This window comes from Phacochoerus africanus, chromosome X (assembly GCF_016906955.1).
Source record: "Phacochoerus africanus isolate WHEZ1 chromosome X, ROS_Pafr_v1, whole genome shotgun sequence".
Taxonomy (NCBI): domain Eukaryota; kingdom Metazoa; phylum Chordata; class Mammalia; order Artiodactyla; family Suidae; genus Phacochoerus; species Phacochoerus africanus.
The window spans coordinates 67,247,836-67,262,026 of NC_062560.1; the positions used below are offsets into that span (position 1 = coordinate 67,247,836).

The 14,191-nt window shown below is 37.1% G+C and overlaps 1 protein-coding gene across 3 annotated transcripts in view; it reads left to right on the top strand.

The window, feature by feature from the left end:
- The first annotated feature begins 3,365 nt into the window (after positions 1-3,365).
- GPR174 (G protein-coupled receptor 174) overlaps positions 3,366-14,191 on the top strand; it is a 36,166-nt gene continuing 25,340 nt past the window's right edge. Inside the window, exons 1-3 of one of the 3 annotated variants that reach the window (XM_047764586.1) lie at positions 3,366-3,556; positions 3,755-3,859; positions 13,843-13,939. The gene's annotated coding sequence lies outside the window, so the exon portion shown is untranslated. Of the gene's footprint in view, positions 3,557-3,613; positions 3,860-13,842; positions 13,940-14,191 lie in introns of those variants that run through there. The other 2 variants (XM_047764587.1, XM_047764585.1) reach the window with 2 other exon arrangements.

Here is a 14,191-nt window from a genome sequence, read left to right on the forward strand (position 1 = left end):
TGTTGGTGGAAATATAAATTGGTGCAGCCACTACGGAGGACAGTATGGACATCCCTTAAAAAAAACTAAATATAGAAATTCCCTATGATCCAGCAATTCCACTCCTAAGCATCTATCTGGAGAAAAAACATAATCTGAAAAGATACATGCACCCCCCATGTTCATTGCAGCACTATTTACTTTTTTTTTTTTTGCCTTTTAGGGCCACAACTGCAGCATATGGAAGTTCCCAGGCTAGGGGTCTAATCGGAGGTACAGCTGCCAGCCTGCGCCACAACCACACTGGATCAGAGCTGCCTCTGCAACCTACAACACAGCTCACAGCAACACTGGATCCTTAACCCACTGAGTGAGACCAGGGATCGAACCCACAACCTCATGATTCCTAGTCGGATTTGTTTCTGCTGTGCCATGATGGGAACACTATTGCAGCACTATTTACAATAGCCAAGACATGGACTCAACCTAAGTGTCCTTCAACAGAGGAATGGATTAAGAAGGTGTGGTATACATATATACCACACACACACACACACACACACACACACACTATTACTCAGCCATATAAAGGAATGAAATGTCATTTGCAGCAACATAGATGGACTTTGATATTTTCACACTGAGTCAAGTCAGAGAAAGACAAATATATGATATTACTTACACATGGAATCTAATAAATAAGATACAAAAGAATTTTTTAAAAAATAGAAACAAATTCACAGGTTCAAAACCAATATTATGGTTCCCATAAGTTGAAACTGTTGGTGGGAGGAAAGAATTGGGAAGGTGGGAATAACATATACACACTACTGTATAAAATAGGTGATTAACGAGAACCCATTGTATAGCACAGGAAAATCTACTCAATAGTTTGCAATAACCTATATGGGAAAAATAATGGATATTTTTATATGTATGACAGATTCACTTTGTTGTATACCTGAAACTTATACAAGTTTTTCAATCAACTACACTTCAATAAAATTAATTAAACAAATAATAAAAATAAAGTAGATCTGGGTCAAATATTCACCCCTTTTATATATAAAAACAGAGTCATAAAACTAATTTTTTACTCTATTTGATATTTGACCTTTCTTCTGTAATTAAATAAAACTAAGCCTTGCCACAGATGACATAACTGCAGATATATCAACCATTTCACAGATGACACTAGACATTTCATAGATAGAAATGACTTGGTTAGTACATTATCTTAAAATTCAAATAACCCAGTCTTAGGCTCCAGCTTTATCATTAATTCACTGTGGGACATGGATTGAGTTTCTTCTCTCTTACTATCCTCATATTTAAAATGAGAGCTCAGACTAAAGTATCACTCATTTCTCTTTTAGCTCTGATATCTTATTATTGTTTGACCAATTTGGGGTGGAATTTAATAATGTTCCTATAGGGAGTATTCTTTTGATTCTAATCAGCTTTAAGTTCCTTGACCTAAATAGTAAAAGTGCAGTCTAGCTCAGGAAATCTCAGCACAAGTTGTTTTATTTCAAAATGAAGATTAGCTGCTATGAATTCTGAGGCATCAGGCTGAAAACTCAAGGTGACTAATATGTCTGCACCTAGAGCTTATTTGGTTGAGGTAGACAGGAGGAAAATAACGATACTGAAAGGTGAGCCTGTAGAGCACAGCAAAATGTATGGGTTTTTAGAAATCCAAATAATATCTTTCTTATTGAAATCCTTCCATTCTTAACAGGCCCAGCCCAAACTCTCCTTATCCTGGAATACATGCCTGACTTCCACCCTGAAATTCCAGACCTCCAGAATCCCTGACTTCTGCTATGAAATCTTATAACAGCAGATATGACATTCTTAAGCCCTTATCACATATGTATTGCTTTATATTTGAGGCAATTACATAGTGTTTTATCTAGTTAACTAGATTGTAAAAATATGCTGGGAGGTAGCACCTTTCCCTTTACTATCTGTCCCCTCCAACAGGGGAATGAATGTCCCCTCATTCTCTCCTCCTCAGCTCTATTTGATCCACTGTTCTTCATTTAGCTGTTATTTAATAGATGCTTGCTGAATGGAGTATGAAGGGAGAGACCATAATGTAAACTCTAGTGAAACCAAAGCAAGTAGGAAGTTTTTCTTTAAATAAACTAAGCATTATTCCCATATTTTGCCAGACCTTGGAGAACAGAATAAGAAAACAAAGCAGGGGTGATGCATTTTGATCTGTTGCCAATGTACCCAATAATGCAATTTAGATTAATTTACTCTTTGCCCCCTTATATTTTCCCCAGCTTGCACAGGATTATTCTCACCATAGCTATCCTAGTACAAAATCATTAAAGATTGCTTTTGGCAGCTCGGTTTTCCCACGCTGGGTTCTTTTTAGTTTTCCTTTATGTCCAGCTCTCACCATCTACTCCAGTCTTTCCAATTCTAATCAACTCATTCACACCAAGTTTGCAAGTAAGTGTATTTTTAGGAGAGTGTCAGGATTTAAAAATCAAGACTTCAGGAAGAATGGAATGCTTACCTCCAAAGGAACTGGACTTTTAGGCATTAGTAAAGGAAGCATTTTGTAGCAGAAAGCCCTACAGATGCTCTCTATAATACATCATTCAGGTATTTCCTGGTGTGAAGTTGGACCTGCATACTTCTTTTTCCCAGGGCCTATGTGAAAAATTCCCTCACTCTGATGTAAAGATACTATTCAAGTCTTGGGAATTGCCTTCATCAGCCTCTTATTCATCTTCCAGTGGTGCTGATGGTGATAGTGGTAGTAGTAGTGGGGTGTTGAGTGTAATGCTGGGCTCTGGGACCTCAAGACATCTTGGAACACCATCTTCAGTAGGCTGTGGCTGAGTCTGGGCTACAGGAAACCAGCCTCTTTTCACCCAATCCTCCCTAAATACTGAAAGGAAATGGGTGCTTACTTGCATTTCCTGGTCACAAGGACTCTGAAGGGAATGTGGAGTGGGTGGACAGGATATGGTGGGTTAAGTATCTCCAAATTCCCCTTAAGGAGTAGGGTATTTATTTCAATGCAAGGAGTTGGGGAGTTTAAGCTGAAAGGAATATCCTAGGCAGAAGTTATCCCCACCTTGGCCTCCCCTATTGGCAGCCATCTAAGGAACATCCTTCCATAGGATGTGCCCACTTTGGTACACAATAACTAAGCTCTGTGAGAAAGGATAACAGTGAAGATTGCATTGACACACTATGGATGGGACTAGAGAGCACCTAATTTCAGCAAAGGGCTCTATAAACAAATAGGCTGTGTATTACCACAAACTCAAAGCTGGGTGCAACCACAGGATTTGAAGACAATTCACTGTTGCCCTATAAATAGAAAAGAGAATTTCTTTGTTAAGTGTGAAGATTTGCAGGCTGTATGTACAGCTCAAAGAAGCAAAGTGGTAGCCCTGCATCATTAATCAGAGAGAGAGAGAGCAAGAGAGAAAGCAAGAGCAAGATCAAGCTGCCCCCTAGAAAACGGAAATGTTCAGTGTTCACAGAGCGGCTGGCATATTTAACTCTGACATTACACTACCATGTTTTCCATCATGGTAGTAGTTAGGTAATGCTGAAAATTTTATTTTTTTTCTTTTTCTGCTTCCTTAATTTTTTTTTTTGGTTTTCTTTTTACTCTTTCCTCCAAACCTCTTTCCCTCCTTGCTTCTTTCTGTCTTTCTTCCTTTCTTTCTTTTTTGCTTTCTTTCCTTCTTTCCTTTTTTTTAGGGGGGTAGTGAAGGGGGACTGGATATGTTGTTCTCAGAACAGGGAGCTGGAATTGATGCATAGATCAGTAGCGTCTTTGTTGGAGTGGATGTTGTGTAAATACTTTGGAGCTCTCTGGAGAAAACGTAAAAGGATTGAAACGGTAAGCACCAGTTTTTAAATGCATACTAGCTATTATCTATGCCTTTCACTTCTGATATCTTGAATTGATCTCTTCACAACAGATTCTGGGTAACCTGTCAAAACTAAGGGTGGTGTTGTGGATATAACAAACCTGGATCATCTTCATATGTCACTTCCTTGGTATTTGCACAAACAAAAATAAGTATATGGCTGGCTGCCTGAGGTGGGAGGGGGAAGGCACTTTTGAACTTGGAGAAATGTTAAGTTTGACATGGAGAAGTTTTTCATAATATGTTTCCATCAATTGATAGTGAATAAAATAGATTTTTGAATATTCATGATTTAAGCAACTCTGTATTAAGTAGAGTTATTTACATGAATGTGTAGAACACTTTTTATTTACTCTTTTTCTATAACCTCTTTAGATATGATATTTTTATCTGCCAAAAGACTAAAATGGTTGATTTTTTGGTTATTTTCAGAATGGAACTATAATAAAATATATGAGGGTTATGTCTCAGGACCCTTACAAATGTGAGTGTGTGCTCCTATTGGACTTTGTTATATATTTTCACTTTAAAATGAATAATAATTAATGTTAGCTATAGAGAGTCTGCTTTCAAAGAAGGCACTATAGAAAGAAAAAAAAAACATGTTTTTAATGAGACAGGAAATAAGAAAGATAACATACACAGTTGTTCATAGATAAGCTGCATCTATCAGAATAATCAGTACATTTAAAAAAATCAATAATGGATAAAATAACTTTGAATTAAATTCACATTTTTAGATATTCATAACTGACAACTTATTTTGACAAAATGCAAGTGAAATTGTTTTATGGTTTGCATGTTGTTTTCATTCGTGTTCAAAGAGGAAAATGTTAAGGAAGCGGCCTTCCAACTTTAACCAATGAGGCTATCAAAAGCATATAACTACTAAGAACTCCATTCAAAGATTAAAAGAAAGGAAATGATGGATTTCCATGGTGCAACATGACCCAAGATTAAATCTCAAATAACTTTCCCACTCCTTTCTCTACTGTCAACAGTGTGTGCATGGATTTCACATTATGCTATCATAATCTTTCCAGGCCAAAAAAAGTTATAATTTCATTCAACTAGCAGAGCCACATTTGAGCTTTGTGTCATTCAGCAAAGAGTATATCTGTCTGAATATTTTAGCTGCTTTAAATCTCAGAAATGGTGACAAAGAACTAACCTTATATATGGGATTCAAAATTTTCAGCCCAGGGAAAGACTCCACCAGCCACACTAGCAAATATTTGGAATACTTAAATGCATTCCTCCAAGAAGTCTGTGCCAGGGAGTTTTTTTTTTAATTAAAAATTTTCTTTGCACTTGTGAACACATGTGCTACTCTACCTTGCTAATGTTTACAGTAATATTTCTGTGAGACAGGATCCATCTATTGCATGTAGTCTATTGAGGCCTCCATAATATAGTACAGAATATTGTAAAGGTGAATAAATACAAGTGGGACATTGACTCTGCAGGAAAGCTTACTGAATTTTTACCTAGGGATCCCCCTTTTTCTTGGGTAACTGAATGAAAATGAGAAAGAAGCATCCTTTCTGTTATCCTCTGATAGACACTTTTGGCACCAATCACATGCCCAGAACAAAAAAGGGAATTTAACTCCTTTATCTGAACCTTACCTAATCCTGAGAGGGGCCACAGATAGTCCTGTGCCCCTTGCCCATAAAAGTGACCTCCCAAAGCCTATCTCTTGTGCCATAAGTCACAAGAATCAGTCACCAGAACCCTTGTCAGAGAACAAGAAATTATGAGAGACAGATTTGAATCTTGTCATTCACAGGAGCAATGGTGAACATCTGAGACCCTTTTATGCTTTGGGAAGTGATACAGATTATCAGTTTGCATTTTACAATGGGAAAACACACTGAGGCCCAGAGAGTTGAAGTGAATGAGTTAAAAACTTCTGTGAATTTGTGACATAGTAAAGGCTAGAATCTAAGATCTAGTGACTCTTTGTCCAATGCCCATTTCACTTTACTGCTTAACAAGTCTTGCATTGTTGTTGTTGTTAATATTTTTCCCCTTCATCCTAATATTTTTTTTTTAACTCTGAAAGTACAGCAGACTTCTCTCTTTTCTGAGGATGCTAGCTGTAACACTAGGTGGTAGTGATTTTTAATACTTCATAAAATTAATTAAGTGTAATAAAGGAAAATTCAGTCATTTGACTTAGCATTAATCTCTCTGAGGAAGAGCTATTGATGATAGAAATATCTGGTTATCAAAATTAGGCACAGTCCCTAAGAAGACATCTAGCACAGCAATGTCTTTCCCTATGGAAGTCTAAGACCTCCATATTTTATCAGGACTAAAAATAAGTGATTTGTATTAATTTCACTTCAATGGATATAATAAATTCACCTTAGTGATGATCTACCCAGCAGAAGCACAATATGAATATGACAGATGATGAAGTTTCCTGTATAGATAATCAATATAAGTTAATTGGGGAAAGTAGGTTTGAGGTCTGAGTCATCCAGAATGAGTGATCATCCACTGGATTTTGGGCTTCTCAGCTTTGCTCTGGCCACTTGCTGAAAGGTCGTTTGGGTCACAAAAGATAGAGTAAATTTTATTTAATTTTGGACCATGAAATTTGATTAAGCAAAGCTCTGTAAAGATATTTTTTGATCTGCAGAGACAACAATGCTGTTTTTTCCAATTCACTGAGTATGACCTGGATCATATGTGACATAAAATTACTTGTTAATAACCATCTTGATTCAAAGTTACAGTTGTAATAATTGAAATTTGAGAAATGTCGTCTGTGTGTCTGTTTGAGTCTTTTCTAGGGGGAAAAAATCACTCAGGAAATTTAAAGCTGCCGACCTCTGGGAGTTAGTAAATTTGAAAATCCCTGTGACATCAGTTCAATAGGGAAGAGATATTAAGGTTGATTACCCTAGGTTTTAAGTTGCTCACTGCTAGGACTTAGGCTAAACAAATATAACCAGAATAAAAACCTAGGCTAAACTGGTATCTGGAAAATATTGACATGATGGTTAATCATGCTGGCTTCTACCCAAACACTGTGGGTTCTCCAATATGCAAGATGCTTTAATATACTGGATAGATGTACAGTCTTTTACCCAGGCTTTTCACGTAGTGACACATTTGGAAACTTGTAGGAAATATTTTGGATACTGTAAAATGAAAATTGATGGTGAACCACCCTAATATACCCCCCCACACCCAATACTGTATGTTACTTTGGAAATTTTAAGTCCAATCTAGTAATGCATTCACATATTAACCCCCTTGTCAAATGGGCCCAACAAATATGAAATACTTTTAAGTAGCAATGATCAATTCATCATCTTTTCCCATAAAATTTTAGCAAATTTATTAAAAAGATGGAATTAATTTTTATGTCTAAAATATGTTTTAAAAATAAAGTTTTAGTTTGCCATACCCTTTTGTGGGTATGGAATTATTTTAGGTTTGAAAAAATCATTTTGGAATATAAATTACTTTTGAATTGTTCAGTGTCAATCCTAACCATGTTGGCTTAATTTTTCTATGGAGAATTCTGAGTCCTTGGCCTTGTTCTGTCTCACAACTTTGGGTAAACAGTCCAGTTTTTATAGGGAAGGGAAAATAATCAGAATGTGATTTACAGGTTTAGATCTACATTTAGTGGTTCCATAATCCTCCTCTAAGCTCAATATGTGAACTTCAAGGCAGGGCCAAAGTCCTCACCATGCGCTAAAGGTCAGCATATATTCAAGCCATCACTGAGCTGTTTTCTCCCCAAAGAACTGATGCCCTAATAGAAATTAAGTATATTCCTAGTAATGACTCCAGAAAAAGCTATTAAATATCTAAGAAGCTACCTTTTAGTCTAGGATTTACCAAGTTTCAGAGCTTATCTACTATAAGTGCTAACTTTGGTTTTGGATTCTCTACTATAAAAAATAATCATGATTATTAATTATTGTGTACTTAATGATGTACTAAGCATTGGTCAAGATCTCCTGCTTCTTGACGATAGCTCTATTATTTTCCCTGTTTTATAGGTGAAGAAAAGTGTTAAAGAATTTCAATAACTGTTCTAAAATTTTACAACTGTCTTGTCTGAGTTTCAAACCCAATTCTGTTGGCTGCCAAAACCTTTTCCATTATGTATCCTATCTCTATATGATAAAATCACATCTTATTTTTTGGCCCCGTGTGTGTGTGTGTGTGTGTGTGTGTGCGTGTGCCAGTGTGTTTTATTTTGGTTTGGGTTTCCTGGCTGTGCCTACAGCATGCAGAAATTCCTGGGCCAGGGATTGAACTGCACCACAGAAGTGACCTGAACCAGATCAGTGACAGTGCCTGATTTTAACCCATTGGGTCACCAGGGAACTCAATACTTTTCACCTTTCTATTTGAAAATCAAGGGTGTTTATAATAGAGGGAATCAACATATTATACCAATTTCAAAATAGGTTGTTGTTTTATTAGGTTTGGGCTGGGTGAAAGAAATAGGGGGATTAAAACACATAAAATGAGGAACAAAATTGGGGATCATACAAATATAGATGAAGTATTTTAATTATCTGTAATGAATCTTTATGGTCTGATTACTATTTTTCCAATGTAATATGGGTAATAATAGGATTCATATAAGATAAAGTCTCTACCCTCATGGAGCTTATTATATATTTGAGTAAGATAAAGTAAAACTGACTTAGAAGAAGATATTTGGCTCCATACAAATTTTACCAAAAACAGATAATCACCATCCCCATTCACATTTAAGCTCATGTGACACAAAAAGGAAATAATATTAAAGACTTAACAAAAGATTTGCTTTTCTGTCCCTAACCTAATCTGCCATGCTAAGGTCAGAGCAAAGGTTCTGAAATCCAGGGATAAGGCCATATCAGAGAATAGGACAGAATATGCAAGTTAAAATGAAAGCAAGGAAAGGACTCAAACAAAAATTTACATAGAGACTTTCCTAAACAGGCCTGTGGAATAAATTTACTTATGTGTATAATTGTTTCCTAACTTCCTATTACAGTTCCTATTGCCTATGGGACATCAGTATTGAAGGGAAAAATATGAGATCACTCATTTTAAAAATTTAAGTTATATGCCCACTAACAGAAGAGAAAGTAGGGCTATATTTATATTTGTGTATTTTTTATTTCCTTGAGACCAAGGTCTTGGATGCCTGTCCCAGTTTCAGAGCACAATCTATGTCTATATTACAGAAAGAAGTAACTGGTATCTAACTCACAGACTTAAGTTTAGGAGTTCAGTGTTTTAAACATCTGACTCACCTAGTTACAGAAGTCTGGGTGAAAAGCTAAAACAAACAGGGGTTCCCATTGTGGCTCAGTGGGTTAAGAACCCAACTGACATCCATGAGGATGCAAGCTGGATCCCTTGCCTCACTCAGAGGGTTAAGGATCTGTCATTGCCGCAAGCTGTAGTATAGGTCACAGATGCAACTCACACCTGGCATTGCCGTGGCCATGGCATAGGCCAGCAGCTACTGTTCTGATTTGATCTCTAGCCCATTTGATCTATTAAAAACTATTGTGGGTCTGTACTCTAAATGTACTCATAACTTCCATATGAGCCTGGGAACTTCCATATGCTGCAGGTGCAGCCCTAAACAGGTAAAAAAATTAAAATGAAAAGAAAAACTAAACAAACACAAGAACATGAAGTTCCTTGGTGGCCTAGTGAGTAAAGGATCTTCCATTGTCACTGCTCTGGCTGGGGTCTCTGCTGTGGGATAGGTTTGGTCCCTGGCCTGGAAAATTCCACATGCTTTAGGCATGGTCCAAAACAAGCAAACAAAACACACACACATGTACACACACAGGAACAGGTTTTAAGACAGTCCATTTCCTGATAAAATTGGCTATTCTCCCATGTTTTCCTGCTCTCTGCAATGTCCCCACCACCACCACCCCATTCATATCTGTGCTTCTTATCCAAGAGGAGACAGAGGAATAGACTTGGGATATCCATCCCAAGTAAGTATGATATAGAAAAGAGTTCAAAATACTTTCAGCAGGCACCAATTACAGGCTTGAGTTTCAAGTCGTGTTCCTTTGAGACTGGGTTTGGGTATAAACATAAGCAAGGCAGCATCTTTTCTCATTTTTCAGTTTCTCTATTTGTGAAAACAGTGTAATAAAGGGCACCTCTTTCTAAATCTCATGGATCATCATGCTAATGTGTAATAGGTACTTTGCATTTCATTAGTCAGAGTTCCCCTGTACAATTTGGAAAATGCCACTTGTAATTGGATTAAAATCACACTGGGAAAATTAAGTTGCACCTGTCTTTCACCTGCCAGATTTCCTTCAGCACATGGGATCATTATGCTTGGTCAAGCTTGCAACTTGAAATGCTTATAAGGAGGGTAATAGTTATAATGCTTGCAGCAGGATAAATGTGAAAGAGAAGTATGAGTTTTATGGATCAGTGAAATCGCTGCTTTTAGAAATGCTTTATGGAATGGCCTAACCACATTAAAAACTATTGTGCGTTTGTACTCTGAATATATGGCAGATTTCTACAGAGCTCGGCATTTGAATTTATCAATTTAGCAGTTAACTTAATCATTTCTCTCTTGTTTTGTCTATTGTGTCACTGCTACCAATCTACAATTTTTCCAGGAGAGAAGTAATGCCTCCTTTCTTTTTATCTACTGTGACATGTAGCATGGTGAGTTGATTTACAACACAGTATTGCTCATCATTTCATCCCTTTGTCCTAGACTGATAATTTACTAAATTGTAGCTGTAGGAAAAAGTACATTTGTCTCATTTTCATTAATTTATTCCTGTCTTATATGCCGGCAGAAATAGATGTCTGAATGTCTGTATTTCTGTTTGGGAATGGGATTGGGAGGGAGATGTGGAAGAGCTAAGAATAGATATTGATTTTTTTCACACATAGTATAGAACACTGATTTCCATGCCACTGCAGACAGAAAAAAGGGGCAATTTTTTATGGTGCCTGTACACTCATGGTGATTTAGAAAGTTGACAGCCTTGATAAGATAAATATTTCATCCACGTGATCGGACTATGTAAGGGAAGATAAATACATGTGGGTACACAGATATTAGAGGATTTATAGTTGGGAGGAAACGTAATGTAGATAAAGGAACACAAGTCTTGAATAAAAATTTAGGTTCTAGTCCTGGCTCTGATGTTAACTTGCTATGTAACTCAGGATGAATCCCTTACTTTCTCTAGCCCTCAGTTACTTTGTTTGTAAAAACTAAAGCATCTCTAGGGATTAATTGATTGTTAATAGAGATTTAATAAATATTAATATTCTAATCTTTATTTTAAATCATCAATCACTTCTGCCAGAAATTGGAAAATTATAATAATGCTCATTGAATCATAATGATATAGTATTTGGACTTATCAATGAAAACAGCAGGCTACCCCAAGTGCTCAATAAGTATTTTCTGTCTGAACTTGAATTACTTACTCCATGTGTAGGCTGCTTAGCAGGCTTCCATGTATGATATGATTAAAACCTCTCCCCTACTCCCTCCTGTGGTAGCATGCTTTTCTGTGTTTTCTTTGCTTGGGTCTGCAATAGTTCCCATAATTTATTTAAAAATAGGCTGCTGGGAAATTGTTGGCATGCTTTTTATGAAGGACCCAGATGATATCTTCTAGCTCTCTGTCATTAACACATTACCTTAAATTTACTTAATCTTTAGCTTAAACGTAGAGATGCCCTAAAAGTGTTTTGATGAGGAGTAGTCAAGGACAGGAACAAGTCTGTGCAAATTATGAAAGTTTGCCTGAGATTATGGTCTTGAATTGGATATGGAGTCCAGATAGTTAGGGTTTTGATGTGAGAACTCTTGGTCAGACTGAGGGAATGAAGTACTGGAAAGGAAGGACACAGAATTTCTTCATATCTTTTCCAATTTTTATCTAGATTGGGTCTATCTGCCAAATCAAACATTCTACTAGAACCCTAGGGTTAATTTAACTCCTTCAATTTACAGATGAAAGACTGAGTCCCAGAGATGGAAGGAACTTTCCCGAGGTTTTACCTCTAATTAGTGATATATCCAAAACTAGAAGCCAGGTTTCCTGTGTCTGACTAGTACCCTTTCTCCTACATCCTGCCTCTCTCAGCTTAAATGGCCTGTTTTAAGAGTTGAAAGCCAGCAAGTAAAACAGAATAATCTTAGGGCTTATGGCTACTCTAGAAGAAATTGATAAGTGACTCCTAAACCAAAAGCCACTTATTAATATATTGCCTGACTCCTGTCCATGAAATACAATAAGTTACATGACTTAAAAAATGTTTCTGAGAATAATCACCATTTTAATAGAATCTGCTTCCAGCCAGCTGGATTTGTCTGATGGAGTTTATGATTTTATCTGTGACCCTGCTCAGACACCGAATTCTGTCTCTATGGTTTATCACCATAGTTTGTCCTCAAATATCTGCCTCACTTAAGTGGTACTTGCATATTTCTAGCTCTACTGTTACACACAACAAACTACCAGTAGAGATCATATCTGTAACTTCCTGTCAGGGCTTAATTTCATAGCACCCATGACAGGCTTCTGTGGATTCTGAGATATCTGGGAATGCACTTGTGTTACTCATTCTCTTCTAAGGATTATTTCTTCCACATTGTTACCTTCCTTTAAAGACAAAACACTTTAGAAAGAACTTTAGTCTATTTTATCCTCAATGATAATTTTCTTCATCTGATCCCTTTGAAGCATACATTGAGAAGTTCCTGTGTGCCTAGCACACTGTATGCCATGTCTTAGGTAAGAAGAAAATGACAACATATATTGACCATCTATTATGTGCCAAGCATGGTCTTAGTGATTTTACCTGAAAAACCTCATGTAATCTCAACAATACACCTCAGGAGTAGGCTCTGTTTATTGTACAAATTTTACAAGAGGGAGAAACAAAGAGGGAGTGGTTCAAGATTCCATAAATGAACCTGGCACTTGAATTCTAGGCTCTTTGAGAAGATTCCCTTCCCCAAGGAGCTTGCAGTCTAGATAAGAAAAGATTGTTAAAAGGACTAGCTTGAAGCAAACTTATTTAGGTAGTAGCTGCTGTTAGTTGCTTGCTTTCTGTCATTCCTGCCCTCTCCTCCCCTTTGTTGAATTCTCTACCAATACTTATGATATGATCAGGCTTCTCAGGTACTCCTACCATATTGCAACACAAAGGCTATCTGCCTCTATGTCTCTTTACTTCCCTTCATCTACCAAGTAAAACGTATGTCTGTTTGAATTTATCTCATTCACTTTTTAATGGGAAGACCAGCTTATCTGATTTATTACAGTTAATGGGTTAATGTGAAAATCCTCCTTTTAGTATTTTCAACTTAATAGGAAATTCTTGAAGACAAAGTGCCTTAAAGATTGAGTCTATAGTGATATATTTCAGGCAAGGTTGCAGAGAGGAGCAGCTGTGGAGTGTGTTTTATTGATGCCCACAAGTCACCCGACATAGGAAGACATCTATTAGGAATTGCAAGTGGCCAACTGTGTCTCCTTCCATGTGTATTCACTAATCAATTAAGTAGTTGTGGTCCTGAGAACACAGAAAAAGTCCTAACTGAGAAAAAGTCAGTTTCTACATTCCAACTGTATTGTGAGTTTGACAAGAAGCTGTGGAGTTTTTCTAGGCTAGCTCATCATAACAAAAAGCTCCTTGTAATTCTGGAGCCTGCTACTGATATCTCTACCCACTCTCGCCCTTTCCAAAACCTGATAAGTCAAAGAGAGTTGTCAGATGGTAGTAAATGGATTCTCACTCACATTATTTTGGTACCACTAAGGCCTAGGTGTAACTCTTTCCATGCTGTCCTTAGACCATGACAATCCATTTCCGGGGTCTCAGCATCCACTTGCCAAAATTTCTCAGCCCTCTGTGAGCACGTTTTTCATGCCACACTGATCAATGTCTTTCTATGTTATTTTAGGCATGAATGAACTAAACCATGAAGATTCCTCATGGCTTATTCAGGAGGCTCTATGGCTCTGATTAAAGAATTTCACCAGCACTGGAGCAAACAGCAGGTACTCAAATGATCTTGACTTATCTTTTGACATCATCCCTAAAAGAGTGCTCTTTCACTCTGTGGGCCCTGGGAAATCCCTGAGAGCCCTCACTAGTCACCTGTCCCATATTTCCTGGTCCACTTGATAAATTACCAAGTAATGGCCAGGTTCTTAGTCAATAAATGTGATTCTGTAGAACACGAAAGAATGTGGTTTATGGGGAGTTCCCGTCATGGCTCAGTGGTTAACGAATACGACTAGGAACCATGA